The sequence below is a fragment of the Pseudophryne corroboree genome, chromosome 4 (genome assembly GCF_028390025.1).
Source record: "Pseudophryne corroboree isolate aPseCor3 chromosome 4, aPseCor3.hap2, whole genome shotgun sequence".
Taxonomy (NCBI): domain Eukaryota; kingdom Metazoa; phylum Chordata; class Amphibia; order Anura; family Myobatrachidae; genus Pseudophryne; species Pseudophryne corroboree.
This window is the reverse complement of record NC_086447.1, coordinates 633687488-633700951: the sequence shown is the minus strand read 5'-3', so window position 1 is coordinate 633700951 and position 13464 is coordinate 633687488. Positions and strand designations below refer to the sequence as shown.

General features: G+C 41.7%; 2 non-coding genes across 2 annotated transcripts; both read right to left on the bottom strand.

The window, feature by feature from the left end:
• Nucleotides 1-3418: 3418 nt before the first annotated feature.
• Nucleotides 3419-3511, bottom strand: TRNAI-UAU (transfer RNA isoleucine (anticodon UAU)). Its single transcript is given in 2 exon segments — nucleotides 3419-3454; nucleotides 3474-3511. It is a non-coding gene; the product is annotated as a tRNA-Ile (tRNA).
• An 804-nt stretch (nucleotides 3512-4315) lies between these two features.
• TRNAI-UAU (transfer RNA isoleucine (anticodon UAU)) lies at nucleotides 4316-4408 on the bottom strand. The gene is given in 2 exon segments: nucleotides 4316-4351; nucleotides 4371-4408. It is a non-coding gene; the product is annotated as a tRNA-Ile (tRNA).
• Nucleotides 4409-13464: the final 9056 nt, after the last annotated feature.

Here is a 13464-nt window from a genome sequence, read left to right as displayed (position 1 = left end):
AACAAAGGAACATGCATGCCAGATGGCACTTGAATAAGCTGTCCACGGTGATAGAAAAGGTTTAAAAAACAACAACAACAATGTTATCATAATTAATGTCATATTTTAGCTTCTGTGGTCACTTTTTACAAGCTAAACACTGCAAGACTGTTTTACAGTTGAAGCAAGGATAAAATATCAACTCTACTGATGAGACACTTGCTGTAATGACTTCCAACTCAGACAGGACTTAAACCCACAACCACTGGCTTAGGAGAACAGTGCCTTATCCATTATGCCAGTGGTGCTTACTGATGTCCTTATTTAAGACTGTTAGGTTTTTAATAGTCAATTATTTATTTTTGAAAAAAAGTGAAGCTGTTTACTGTGTTCTTTGCATTACCACGTCCAGCAAGAAATGTGCTGGTACTATCCAGAGCTGTCAGTATGGATTATCATGCTATATTGCAGAAAATCAATTTGATGCAACTGCTTTACCAACAGTATGTTAATCTTTTCCATTGCTGTTTTGTTGGCTGACTGAAGGAAGATATGCAGTGCATTTGAACCAAAGCAGATGTGTGCTGACAACTTAAATGCACAATCATGTTTGTGTTTTTTCTTTCTTTCTTCCATCCTTTGTAATATCATATTAAATATTAAGGTAGCAGTTTATAATCAATGACTAATGACATAAGAAAAGAAAAAAAAACAGTATACAATGATGCTCCAGGTGAGGCTTGAACTCACAACCTCGGCATTGCTCAACAGATACTGTCTTATAAGTACCGTGTGCTGACCAATCGCGCCACTGGAGCTCTTTGCAGCATTAATTGGTTATGCTAGATGTGGATTTTATTCAATACAATCAGTACAGTCATAAGAATTGAAAAAGAAAATAATTTTTGGTGATAAATGATGAGCAACAAAGGAACATGCATGCCAGATGGCACTTGAATAAGCTGTCCACGGTGATAGAAAAGGTTTAAAAAACAACAACAACAATGTTATCATAATTAATGTCATATTTTAGCTTCTGTGGTCACTTTTTACAAGCTAAACACTGCAAGACTGTTTTACAGTTGAAGCAAGGATAAAATATCAACTCTACTGATGAGACACTTGCTGTAATGACTTCCAACTCAGACAGGACTTAAACCCACAACCACTGGCTTAGGAGAACAGTGCCTTATCCATTATGCCAGTGGTGCTTACTGATGTCCTTATTTAAGACTGTTAGGTTTTTAATAGTCAATTATTTATTTTTGAAAAAAAGTGAAGCTGTTTACTGTGTTCTTTGCATTACCACGTCCAGCAAGAAATGTGCTGGTACTATCCAGAGCTGTCAGTATGGATTATCATGCTATATTGCAGAAAATCAATTTGATGCAACTGCTTTACCAACAGTATGTTAATCTTTTCCATTGCTGTTTTGTTGGCTGACTGAAGGAAGATATGCAGTGCATTTGAACCAAAGCAGATGTGTGCTGACAACTTAAATGCACAATCATGTTTGTGTTTTTTCTTTCTTTCTTCCATCCTTTGTAATATCATATTAAATATTAAGGTAGCAGTTTATAATCAATGACTAATGACATAAGAAAAGAAAAAAAAACAGTATACAATGATGCTCCAGGTGAGGCTTGAACTCACAACCTCGGCATTGCTCAACAGATACTGTCTTATAAGTACCGTGTGCTGACCAATCGCGCCACTGGAGCTCTTTGTAGCATTAATTGGTTATGCTAGATGTGGATTTTATTCAATACAATCAGTACAGTCATAAGAATTGAAAAAGAAAATAATTTTTGGTGATGAATGATGAGCAACAAAGGAACATGCATGCCAGATGGCACTTGAATAAGCTGTCCACAGTGATAGAAAAGGTTTAAAAAACAACAACAACAACAACAACAATGTTATCATAATTAATGTCATATTTTAGCTTCTGTGGTCATTTTTTACAAGCAAAACACTGCAAGACTGTTTTACAGTTGAAGCAAGGATAAAATATCAACTCTAGTGATGAGACACTTGCTGTAATGACTTCCAACTCAGACCAGACTTAAACCCACAACCACTAGCTTAGGAGAACAGTGCCTTATCCATTATGCCAGTGGTGCTTACTGATGTCCTTATTTAAGACTGATAGGGTTTTAATAGTCAATTATTTATTTTTGAAAAAAAGTGAAGCTGTTTACTGTGTTCTTTGCATTACCAAGTCCAGCAAGAAATGAGCTGGTACTATCCAGAGCTATCAGTATGGATTATCATGCTATATTGCAGAAAATCAATTTGATGCAACTGCTTTACCAACAGTATGTTAATCTTTTCCATTGCTGTTTTGTTGGCTGACTGAAGGAAGATATGCAGTGCATTTGAACCAAAGCAGATGTGTGCTGACAACTTAAATGCACAATCATGTTTGTGTTTTTTCTTTCTTTCTTCCATCCTTTGTAATATCATATTAAATATTAAGGTAGCAGTTTATAATCAATGACTAATGACATAAAAAAAGGAAAAAAAACATTATACAAAACTGCTCCAGGTGAGGCTTGAACTCACAACCTCGGCATTGCTCAACAGATACTGTCTTATAAATACCGCGCGCTGACCAATTGAGCCACTGGAGCACTTTGCAGCATTGATAGGTTATGCTAGATGTGGATTTTATTCAATGCAATCAGTACAGTCATAAGAATTGAAAAAGAAAATCATTTTTGGTGATGAATGATGAGCAACAAAGGAACATGCATGCCAGATGGTACTTAAATAAGCTGTCCACGGTGATAGAAAATGTTTAAAAAAAACAACAACAATGTTATCATAATAAATGTCATATTTCAGCTTCTGTGGTCATTTTTTGCAAGCTAAACACTGCAAGACTGTTTTACAGTCGAAGCAAGGATAAAATATCAACTCTAGTGATGAGACACTTGCTGTAATAACTTCCACCCCATATGGAACTTGGACCCCCTGTCTTAGGAGGGCAGTGACTTATCCATTATGCCAGTGGTGCTTACTGATGTTCTTATTTAAGACTGTTAGGTTTTTAATAGTCCATTATTTATTTTTGAGGAAAAAGTGTAGCTGTTTACTGTGTTCTTTGCATTACCAAGTCCAGCAAGAAATATGCTGGTACTATCCAGAGCTGTCAGTATGGATTATCATGCTATATTGCAGAAAATCAATTTGATGCAACTGCTTTACCAACAGTATGTTAATCTTTTCCATTGCTGTTTTGTTGGCTGACTGAAGGAAGATATGCAGTGCATTTGAACCAAAGCAGATGTGTGCTGACAAGTTAAATGCACAATCATGTTTGTGTTTTTTCTTTCTTTCTTCCATCCTTTGTAATATCATATTAAATATTAAGGCTACCAGTTTATAATCAATGACTAATGACATAAGAAAAGGAAAAAAAAACAGTATACGAAAATGCTCCAGGTGAGGCTTGAACTCACAACCTTGGCATTGCTCAACAGATACTGTCTTATAAGTACCGCGCGCTGACCAATTGCGCCACTGGAGCGCTTTGCAACATTGATAGGTTATGCTAGATGTGGATTTTATTCAATGCAATCAGTACAGTCATAAGAATTGAAAAAGAAAATCATTTTTGGTGATGAATGATGAGCAACAAAGGAACATGCATGCCAGATGGTACTTAAATAAGCTGTCCACGGTGATAGAAAAGGTTTAAAAAAAACAACAACAATGTTATCATAATAAATGTCATATTTTAGCTTCTGTGGTCATTTTTTGCAAGCTAAACAGTGCAAGACTGTTTTACAGTCGAAGCAAGGATAAAATATCAACTCTATTGATGAGACACTTGCTGTAATGACTTCCACCCCATATGGAACTTGGACCCCCTGTCTTAGGAGGGCAGTGACTTATCCATTATGCCAGTGGTGCTTACTGATGTTCTTATTTAAGACTGTTAGGTTTTTAATAGTCAATTATTTATTTTTGAGGAAAAAGTGAAGCTGTTTACTGTGTTCTTTGCATTACCAAGTCCAGCAAGAAATATGCTGGTACTATCCAGAGCTGTCAGTATGGATTATCATGCTATATTGCAGAAAATCAATTTGATGCAACTGCTTTACCAACAGTATGTTAATTTTTCCATTGCTGTTTTGATGGCTGACTGAAGGAAGATATGCAGTGCATTTGAACCAAAGCAGATGTGTGCTGACAACTTAAATGCACAATCATGTTTGTGTTTTTTCTTTCTTTCTTCCATCCTTTGTAATATCATATTAAACATTAAGGTAGCAGTTTATAATCAATGACTAATGACATAAAAAAAGAAAAAAAAAACATTATACAAAGCTGCTTCAGGTGAGGCTTGAACTCACAACCTCGGCATTGCTCAACGGATACTGTCTTATAAGTACCGCGCGCTGACCAATTGCGCCACTGGAGCGCTTTGCATCATTGATTGGTTATGCTAGATGTGGATTTTATTCAATGCAGCTGATGTGTGATGCAGCTGATGTGTGCTGACAACTTAAATGCACAATCATGTTTGTATTTTTTCTTTATTTCTTCCATCCTTTGTAACATCATATTAAATATTAAGGTAGCAGTTTATAATCAATGACTAATGACATAAGAAAAGGAAAAAAACAACAATATACAAAGATGCTCCAGGTGAGGCTTGAACTCACAACCTCAGCATTGCTCAACAGATACTGTCTTATAAGTACCGCGTGCTGACCAATTGCGCCACTGGAGCACTTTGCAGCATTAATTTGTTATGCTAGATGTGGATTTTATTCAATACAATCAGTACAGTCATAAGAATTGAAAAAGAAAATAATTTTTGGTGATGAATGATGAGCAACAAAGGAACATGCATGCCAGATGGCACTTGAATAAGCTGTCCACGGTGATAGAAAAGGTTTAAAAAACAACAACAACAACAACAACAACAACAACAATGTTATCATAGTTAATGTAATATTTTAGCTTCTGTGGTCATTTTTTACAAGCTAAACACTGCAAGACTGTTTTACAGTTGAAGCAAGGATAAAATATCTACTCTAGTGATGAGACACTGCTGTAATGACTTCCAACTCAGATGGGACTTAAACCCACAACCACTGGCTTAGGAGAACAGTGCCTTATCCATTATGCCAGTGGTGCTTACTGATGTCCTTATTTAAGACTGATAGGTTTTTCATAGTCAATTATTTATTTTTGAAAAAAAGTGAAGCTGTTTACTGTGTTCTTTGCATTACCAAGTCCAGCAAGAAATGTGCTGGTACTATCCAGAGCTGTCAGTATGGATTATCATGCTATATTGCAGAAAATCAATTTGATGCAACTGCTTTACCAACAGTATGTTAATCTTTTCCATTGCTGTTTTGTTGGCTGACTGAAGGAAGATATGCAGTGCATTTGAACCAAAGCAGATGTGTGCTGACAACTTAAATGCACTATCATGTTTGTGTTTTTTCTTTCTTTCTTCCATCCTTTGTAATATCATATGAAATATTAAGGTAGCAGTTTATAATCAATGACTAATGACATAAGAAAAGGAAAAAAAAAACAGTATACAAATTAGAGATGTGCACTTGAAATTTTTCGGGTTTTGTGTTTTGGTTTTGGGTTCGTTTCCGCGGCCGTGTTTTGGGTTCGACCGCGTTTTGGCAAAACCTCACCGAATTTTTTTTGTCGGATTCGGGTGTGTTTTGGATTCGGGTGTTTTTTTTTTAAAAACACTAAAAAACAGCTTAAATCATAGAATTTGGGGGTCATTTTGATCCCAAAGTATTATTAACCTCAAAAACCATAATTTCCTCTCATTTTCAGTCTATTCTGAATACCTCACACCTCACAATATTATTTTTAGTCCTAAAATTTGCACCTAGGTCGCTGGATGACTAAGCTAAGCGACCCTAGTGGCCGACACAAACACCGTGCCCATCTAGGAGTGGCACTGCAGTGTCACGCAGGATGGCCCTTCCAAAAAACACTCCCCAAACAGCACATGATGCAAAGAAAAAAAGAGGCGCAATGAGGTAGCTGTGTGAGTAAGATAAGCGACCCTAGTGGCCGACACAAACACCGTGCCCATCTAGGAGTGGCACTGCAGTGTCACGCAGGATGGCCCTTCCAAAAAACCCTCCCCAAACAGCACATGACGCAAAGAAAAAAAGAGGCACAATGAGGTAGCTGTGTGAGTAAGATAAACGACCCTAGTGGCCGACACAAACACCGGGCCCATCTAGGAGTGGCACTGCAGTGTCACGCAGGACGGCCCTTCCAAAAAACCCTCCCCAAACAGCACATGACGCAAAGAAAAAAAGAGGCGCAATGAGGTAGCTGTGTGAGTAAGATAAGCGACCCTAGTGGCCGACACAAACACCGGGCCCATCTAGGAGTGGCACTGCAGTGTCACGCAGGATGGCCCTTCCAAAAAACCCTCCCCAAACAGCACATGACGCAAAGAAAAAAAGAGGCGCAATGAGGTAGCTGTGTGAGTAAGATAAGCGACCCTAGTGGCCGACACAAACACCGGGCCCATCTAGGAGTGGCACTGCAGTGTCACGCAGGATGGCCCTTCCAAAAAACCCTCCCCAAACAGCACATGACGCAAAAAAAAAAAGAGGCGCAATGAGGTAGCTGTGTGAGTAAGATAAGCGACCCTAGTGGCCGACACAAACACCGGGCCCATCTAGGAGTGGCACTGCAGTGTCACGCAGGATGGCCCTTCCAAAAAACCCTCCCCAAACAGCACATGACGCAAAGAAAAAAAGAGGCGCAATGAGGTAGCTGTGTGAGTAAGATAAGCGACCCTAGTGGCCGACACAAACACCGGGCCCATCTAGGAGTGGCACTGCAGTGTCACGCAGGATGGCCCTTCCAAAAAACCCTCCCCAAACAGCACATGATGCAAAGAAAAAAAGAGGCGCAATGAGGTAGCTGTGTGAGTAAGATAAGCGACCCTAGTGGCCGACACAAACACCGGGCCCATCTAGGAGTGGCACTGCAGTGTCACGCAGGATGGCCCTTCCAAAAAACCCTCCCCAAACAGCACATGACGCAAAGAAAAAAAGAGGCGCAATGAGGTAGCTGTGTGAGTAAGATAAGCGACCCTAGTGGCCGACACAAACACCGGGCCCATCTAGGAGTGGCACTGCAGTGTCACGCAGGATGGCCCTTCCAAAAAACATTCCACAAACAGCACATGACGCAAAGAAAAATGAAAGAAAAAAGAGGTGCAAGATGGAATTGTCCTTGGGCCCTCCCACCCACCCTTATGTTGTATAAACATGACATGCACACTTTAACCAACCCATCATTTCAGTGACAGGGTCTGCCACATGACTGTGACTGAAATGACGGGTTGGTTTGGACCCCCACCAAAAAAGAAGCAATTAATCTCTCCTTGCACAAACTGGCTCTACAGAGGCAAGATGTCCACCTCATCATCATCCTCCGATATATCACCGTGTACATCCCCCTCCTCACAGATTATCAATTCGTCCCCACTGGAATCCACCATCTCAGCTCCCTGTGTACTTTGTGGAGGCAATTGCTGCTGGTCAATGTCTCCACGGAGGAATTGATTATAATTCATTTTAATGAACATCATCTTCTCCACATTTTCTGGATGTAACCTCGTACGCCGATTGCTGACAAGGTGAGCGGCGGCACTAAACACTCTTTCGGAGTACACACTTGTGGGAGGGCAACTTAGGTAGAATAAAGCCAGTTTGTGCAAGGGCCTCCAAATTGCCTCTTTTTCCTGCCAGTATAAGTACGGACTGTGTGACGTGCCTACTTGGATGCGGTCACTCATATAATCCTCCACCATTCTTTCAATGGTGAGAGAATCATATGCAGTGACAGTAGACGACATGTCCGTAATCGTTGTCAGGTCCTTCAGTCCGGACCAGATGTCAGCATCAGCAGTCGCTCCAGACTGCCCTGCATCACCGCCAGCGGGTGGGCTCGGAATTCTGAGCCTTTTCCTCGCACCCCCAGTTGCGGGAGAATGTGAAGGAGGAGATGTTGACAGGTCGCGTTCCGCTTGACTTGACAATTTTGTCACCAGCAGGTCTTTGAACCCCAGCAGACTTGTGTCTGCCGGAAAGAGAGAGCCAAGGTAGGCTTTAAATCTAGGATCGAGCACGGTGGCCAAAATGTAGTGCTCTGATTTCAACAGATTGACCACCCGTGAATCCTTGTTAAGCGAATTAAGGGCTCCATCCACAAGTCCCACATGCCTAGCGGAATCGCTCCGTGTTAGCTCCTCCTTCAATGTCTCCAGCTTCTTCTGCAAAAGCCTGATGAGGGGAATGACCTGACTCAGGCTGGCAGTGTCTGAAATGACTTCACGTGTGGCAAGTTCAAAGGGCATCAGAACCTTGCACAACGTTGAAATCATTCTCCACTGCGCTTGAGACAGGTGCATTCCACCTCCTATATCGTGCTCAATTGTATAGGCTTGAATGGCCTTTTGCTGCTCCTCCAACCTCTGAAGCATATAGAGGGTTGAATTCCACCTCGTTACCACTTCTTGCTTCAGATGATGGCAGGGCAGGTTCAGTAGTTTTTGGTGGTGCTCCAGTCTTCTGTACGTGGTGCCTGTACGCCGAAAGTGTCCCGCAATTCTTCTGGCCACCGACAGCATCTCTTGCACGCCCCTGTCGTTTTTTAAAAAATTCTGCACCACCAAATTCAAGGTATGTGCAAAACATGGGACGTGCTGGAATTTGCCCATATTTAATGCACACACAATATTGCTGGCGTTGTCCGATGCCACAAATCCACAGGAGAGTCCAATTGGGGTAAGCCATTCCGCGATGATCTTCCTCAGTTGCCGTAAGAGGTTTTCAGCTGTGTGCGTATTCTGGAAAGCGGTGATACAAAGCGTAGCCTGCCTAGGAAAGAGTTGGCGTTTGCGAGATGCTGCTACTGGTGCCGCCGCTGCTGTTCTTGCGGCGGGAGTCCATACATCTACCCAGTGGGCTGTCACAGTCATATAGTCCTGACCCTGCCCTGCTCCACTTGTCCACATGTCCGTGGTTAAGTGGACATTGGGTACAACTGCATTTTTTAGGACACTGGTGAGTCTTTTTCTGACGTCCGTGTACATTCTCGGTATCGCCTGCCTAGAGAAGTGGAACCTAGATGGTATTTGGTAACGGGGGCACACTGCCTCAATAAATTGTCTAGTTCCCTGTGAACTAACGGCGGATACCGGACGCACGTCTAACACCAACATAGTTGTCAAGGCCTCAGTTATCCGCTTTGCAGCAGGATGACTGCTGTGATATTTCATCTTCCTCGCAAAGGACTGTTGGACAGTCAATTGCTTACTGGAAGTAGTACAAGTGGGCTTACGACTTCCCCTCTGGGATGACGATCGACTGCCAGCAGCAACAACAGCAGCGCCAGCAGCAGTAGGCATTACACTCAAGGATGCATCGGAGGAATCCCAGGCAGGAGAGGACTCGTCAGAATTGCCAGTGACATGGCCTGCAGGACTATTGGCATTCCTGGGTAAGGAGGAAATTGACACTGAGGGAGTTGGTGGGGTGGTTTGCGTGAGCTTGGAAGGGATTTACTGGTCAGTGGACTGTTTCCGCTGTCACCCATAGTTTTTGAACTTGTCACTGACTTATTATGAATGCGCTGCAGGTGACGTATAAGGGAGGATGTTCCGAGGTGGTTAACGTCCTTACCCCTACTTATTACAGCTTGACAAAGGCAACACACGGCTTGACAAATGTTGTCCGCATTTCTGGTGAAATACTTCCACACCGAAGAGCTGATTTTTTTTGTATTTTGACCAGGCATGTCAATGGCCCTATTCCTCCCACGGACAACAGGTGTCTCCCCGGGTGCCTGACTTAAACAAACCACCTCACCATCAGAATCCTCCTGGTCAATTTCCTCCCCAGCGCCAGCAACACCCATATCCTCCTCATCCTGGTGTACTTCAACACTGACATCTTCAATCTGACTATCAGGAACTGGACTGCGGGTGCTCCTTCCAGCACTTGCAGGGGGCGTGCAAATGGTCTAAGGCGCATGCTCTTCACGTCCAGTGTTGGGAAGGTCAGGCATCGCAACCGACACAATTGGACTCTCCTTGTGGATCTGGGATTTCGAAGAACGCACAGTTCTTTGCGGTGCTTTTGCCAGCTTGAGTCTTTTCAGTTTTCTAGCGAGAGGCTGAGTGCTTCCATCCTCATGTGAAGCTGAACCACTAGCCATGAACATAGGCCAGGGCCTCAGCCGTTCCTTGCCACTCCGTGTGGTAAATGGCATATTGGCAAGTTTACGCTTCTCCTCCGACAATTTTATTTTAGGTTTTGGAGTCCTTTTTTTACTGATATTTGGTGTTTTGGATTTGACATGCTCTGTACTATGACATTGGGCATCGGCCTTGGCAGACGACGTTGCTGGCATTTCATCGTCTCGGCCATGACTAGTGGCAGCAGCTTCAGCACGAGGTGGAAGTGGATCTTGATCTTTCCCTAATTTTGGAACCTCAACATTTTTGTTCTCCATATTTTAATAGGCACAACTAAAAGGCACCTCAGGTAAACAATGGAGATGGATGGATACTAGTATACTTATGGATGGACTGCCGAGTGCCGACACAGAGGTAGCTACAGCCGTGGACTACCGTACTGTGTCTGCTGCTAATATAGACTGGATGATAATGAGATGAAATCAATATATATATATGTATGTATATATAATATCACTAGTACTGCAGCCGGACAGGTAGATAATATATTTATTAGGTAATGATGACTGATGACGGACCTGCTGGACACTGTCAGCTCAGCAGCACCGCAGACTGCTACAGTAAGCTACTATACTATAGTAGTATGTACAAAGAAGAAAGAAAAAAAAAACCACGGGTAGGTGGTATACAATTATGGATGGACTGCCGAGTGCCGACACAGAGGTAGCTACAGCCGTGGACTAACGTACTGTGTCTGCTGCTAATATAGACTGGATGATTGATAATGAGATGAAATCAATATATATATGTATGTATATATAATATCACTAGTACTGCAGCCGGACAGGTAAATAATATATTTATTAGGTAATGATGACTGATGACGGACCTGCTGGACACTGTCAGCTCAGCAGCACCGCAGACTGCTACAGTAAGCTACTATACTCTATAGTAGTATGTACAAAGAAGAAAGAAAAAAAAAAAACACGGGTAGGTGGTATACAATTATGGATGGACTGCCGAGTGCCGACACAGAGGTAGCTACAGCCGTGGACTAACGTACTGTGTCTGCTGCTAATATAGACTGGATGATTGATAATGAGATGAAATCAATATATATATGTATGTATATATAATATCACTAGTACTGCAGCCGGACAGGTAGATAATATATTTATTAGGTAATGATGACTGATGACGGACCTGCTGGACACTGTCAGCTCAGCAGCACCGCAGACTGCTACAGTAAGCTACTATACTCTATAGTAGTATGTACAAAGAAGAAAGAAAAAAAAAAACCACGGGTAGGTGGTATACAATTATGGATGGACTGCCGAGTGCCGACACAGAGGTAGCTACAGCCGTGGACTAACGTACTGTGTCTGCTGCTAATATAGACTGGATGATTGATAATGAGATGAAATCAATATATATATGTATGTATATATAATATCACTAGTACTGCAGCCGGACAGGTAGATAATATATTTATTAGGTAATGATGACTGATGACGGACCTGCTGGACACTGTCAGCTCAGCAGCACCGCAGACTGCTACAGTAAGCTACTATACTCTATAGTAGTATGTACAAAGAAGAAAGAAAAAAAAAAAAACACGGGTAGGTGGTATACAATTATGGATGGACTGCCGAGTGCCGACACAGAGGTAGCTACAGCCGTGGACTAACGTACTGTGTCTGCTGCTAATATAGAGTCTAGACTGGATGATAAATTATTGATAATGAGATGAAATCAATATAATATCACTAGTACTGCAGCCGGACAGGTACTATATATATTTATTATGTAATGACTGATGACGGACCTGCTGGACACTGTCAGGTCAGCACAGCACCGCAGACTGCTACAGTAAGCTACTATAGTAGTATGTATAAAGAAGAATGAAAAAAAAAAAAACCACGGGTAGGTGGTATACAATATTATATATATATATATATATATATATATATTATATACAATTATATATATATATATATATATATATATATATATATATATATTAAACTGGTGGTGATTGATTATTAAACTGGTGGTCACTTCAGGTCACGTTGCAACTTGCAACTAGTACTCCGAGGCCTAAGCAGACAATCACAAAATATATTATTATACTGGTGGTCAGTGTGGTCACAACAATGGCAGTGTGGCACTGACTCTGGCAGCAAAAGTGTGTACTGTACGTTATATGTACTCCTGAGTCCTGCTCTCAGACTCTAACTGCTCCCCACTGTCAGTGTCTCCCCCACAAGTCAGATAATACACTTACAGTCACACTATCTATTATCTAATCTATAAATATCACTTCAGCAAGTAGTATAGTAGTATACAGTATAGTAGTACTCCTCCTAATAATGCTCCCCAAAATACTGTGTCTCTCTCTTTTCTAAACGGAGAGGACGCCAGCCACGTCCTCTCCCTATGACTCTCAATGCACGTGTGAAAATGGCGGCGACGCAGGGCTCCTTATATAGAATCCGAGTCTCGCGAGAATCCGACAGCGTGATGATGACGTTCGGGCGCGCTCGGGTTAGCCGAGCAAGGCGGGAAGATCCGAGCCTGCTCGGACCCGTGTAAAAAACCTGAAGTTCGGGCGGGTTCGGATTCAGAGGAACCGAACCCGCTCATCTCTAATACAAATATGCTACAGGTAAGGCTTGAACTCACAACCTCGGCATTGCTCAACTGATACTGTCTTATTAGTACCGCGTGCTGACCAATTGCGCCACTGAAGCACTTTGCAGCATTCATTGGTTATGCTAGATGTGGATTTTATTCAATACAATCAGTACTGTCATAAGAATTGAAAAAGAAAATCATTTTTGGTGATGAATGATGAGCAACAAAGGAACATGCATGCCAGATGGCACTTGAATAAGCTGTCTATGGTGATAGAAAAGGTTTAAAAAACAACAACAACAATGTTATCATAATTAATGTCATATTTTAGCTTCTGTGGTCATTTTTTACAAGCTAAACACTGCAAGACTGTTTTACAGTTGAAGCAAGGATAAAATATCAACTCTAGTGATGAGACACTTGCTGTAATTACTTCCACCCCATATAGGACTTGGACCCCCTGGCTTAGGAGGGCAGTGACTTATCCATTATGCCAGTGGTGCTTAATGATGTTCTTATTTAAGACTGTTAGGTTTTTAATAGTCAATTATTTATTTTTGAGGAAAAAGTGAAGCTGTTTACTGTATTCTTTGCATTACCAAGTCCAGCAAGAAATGTGCTGGTACTATCCAGAG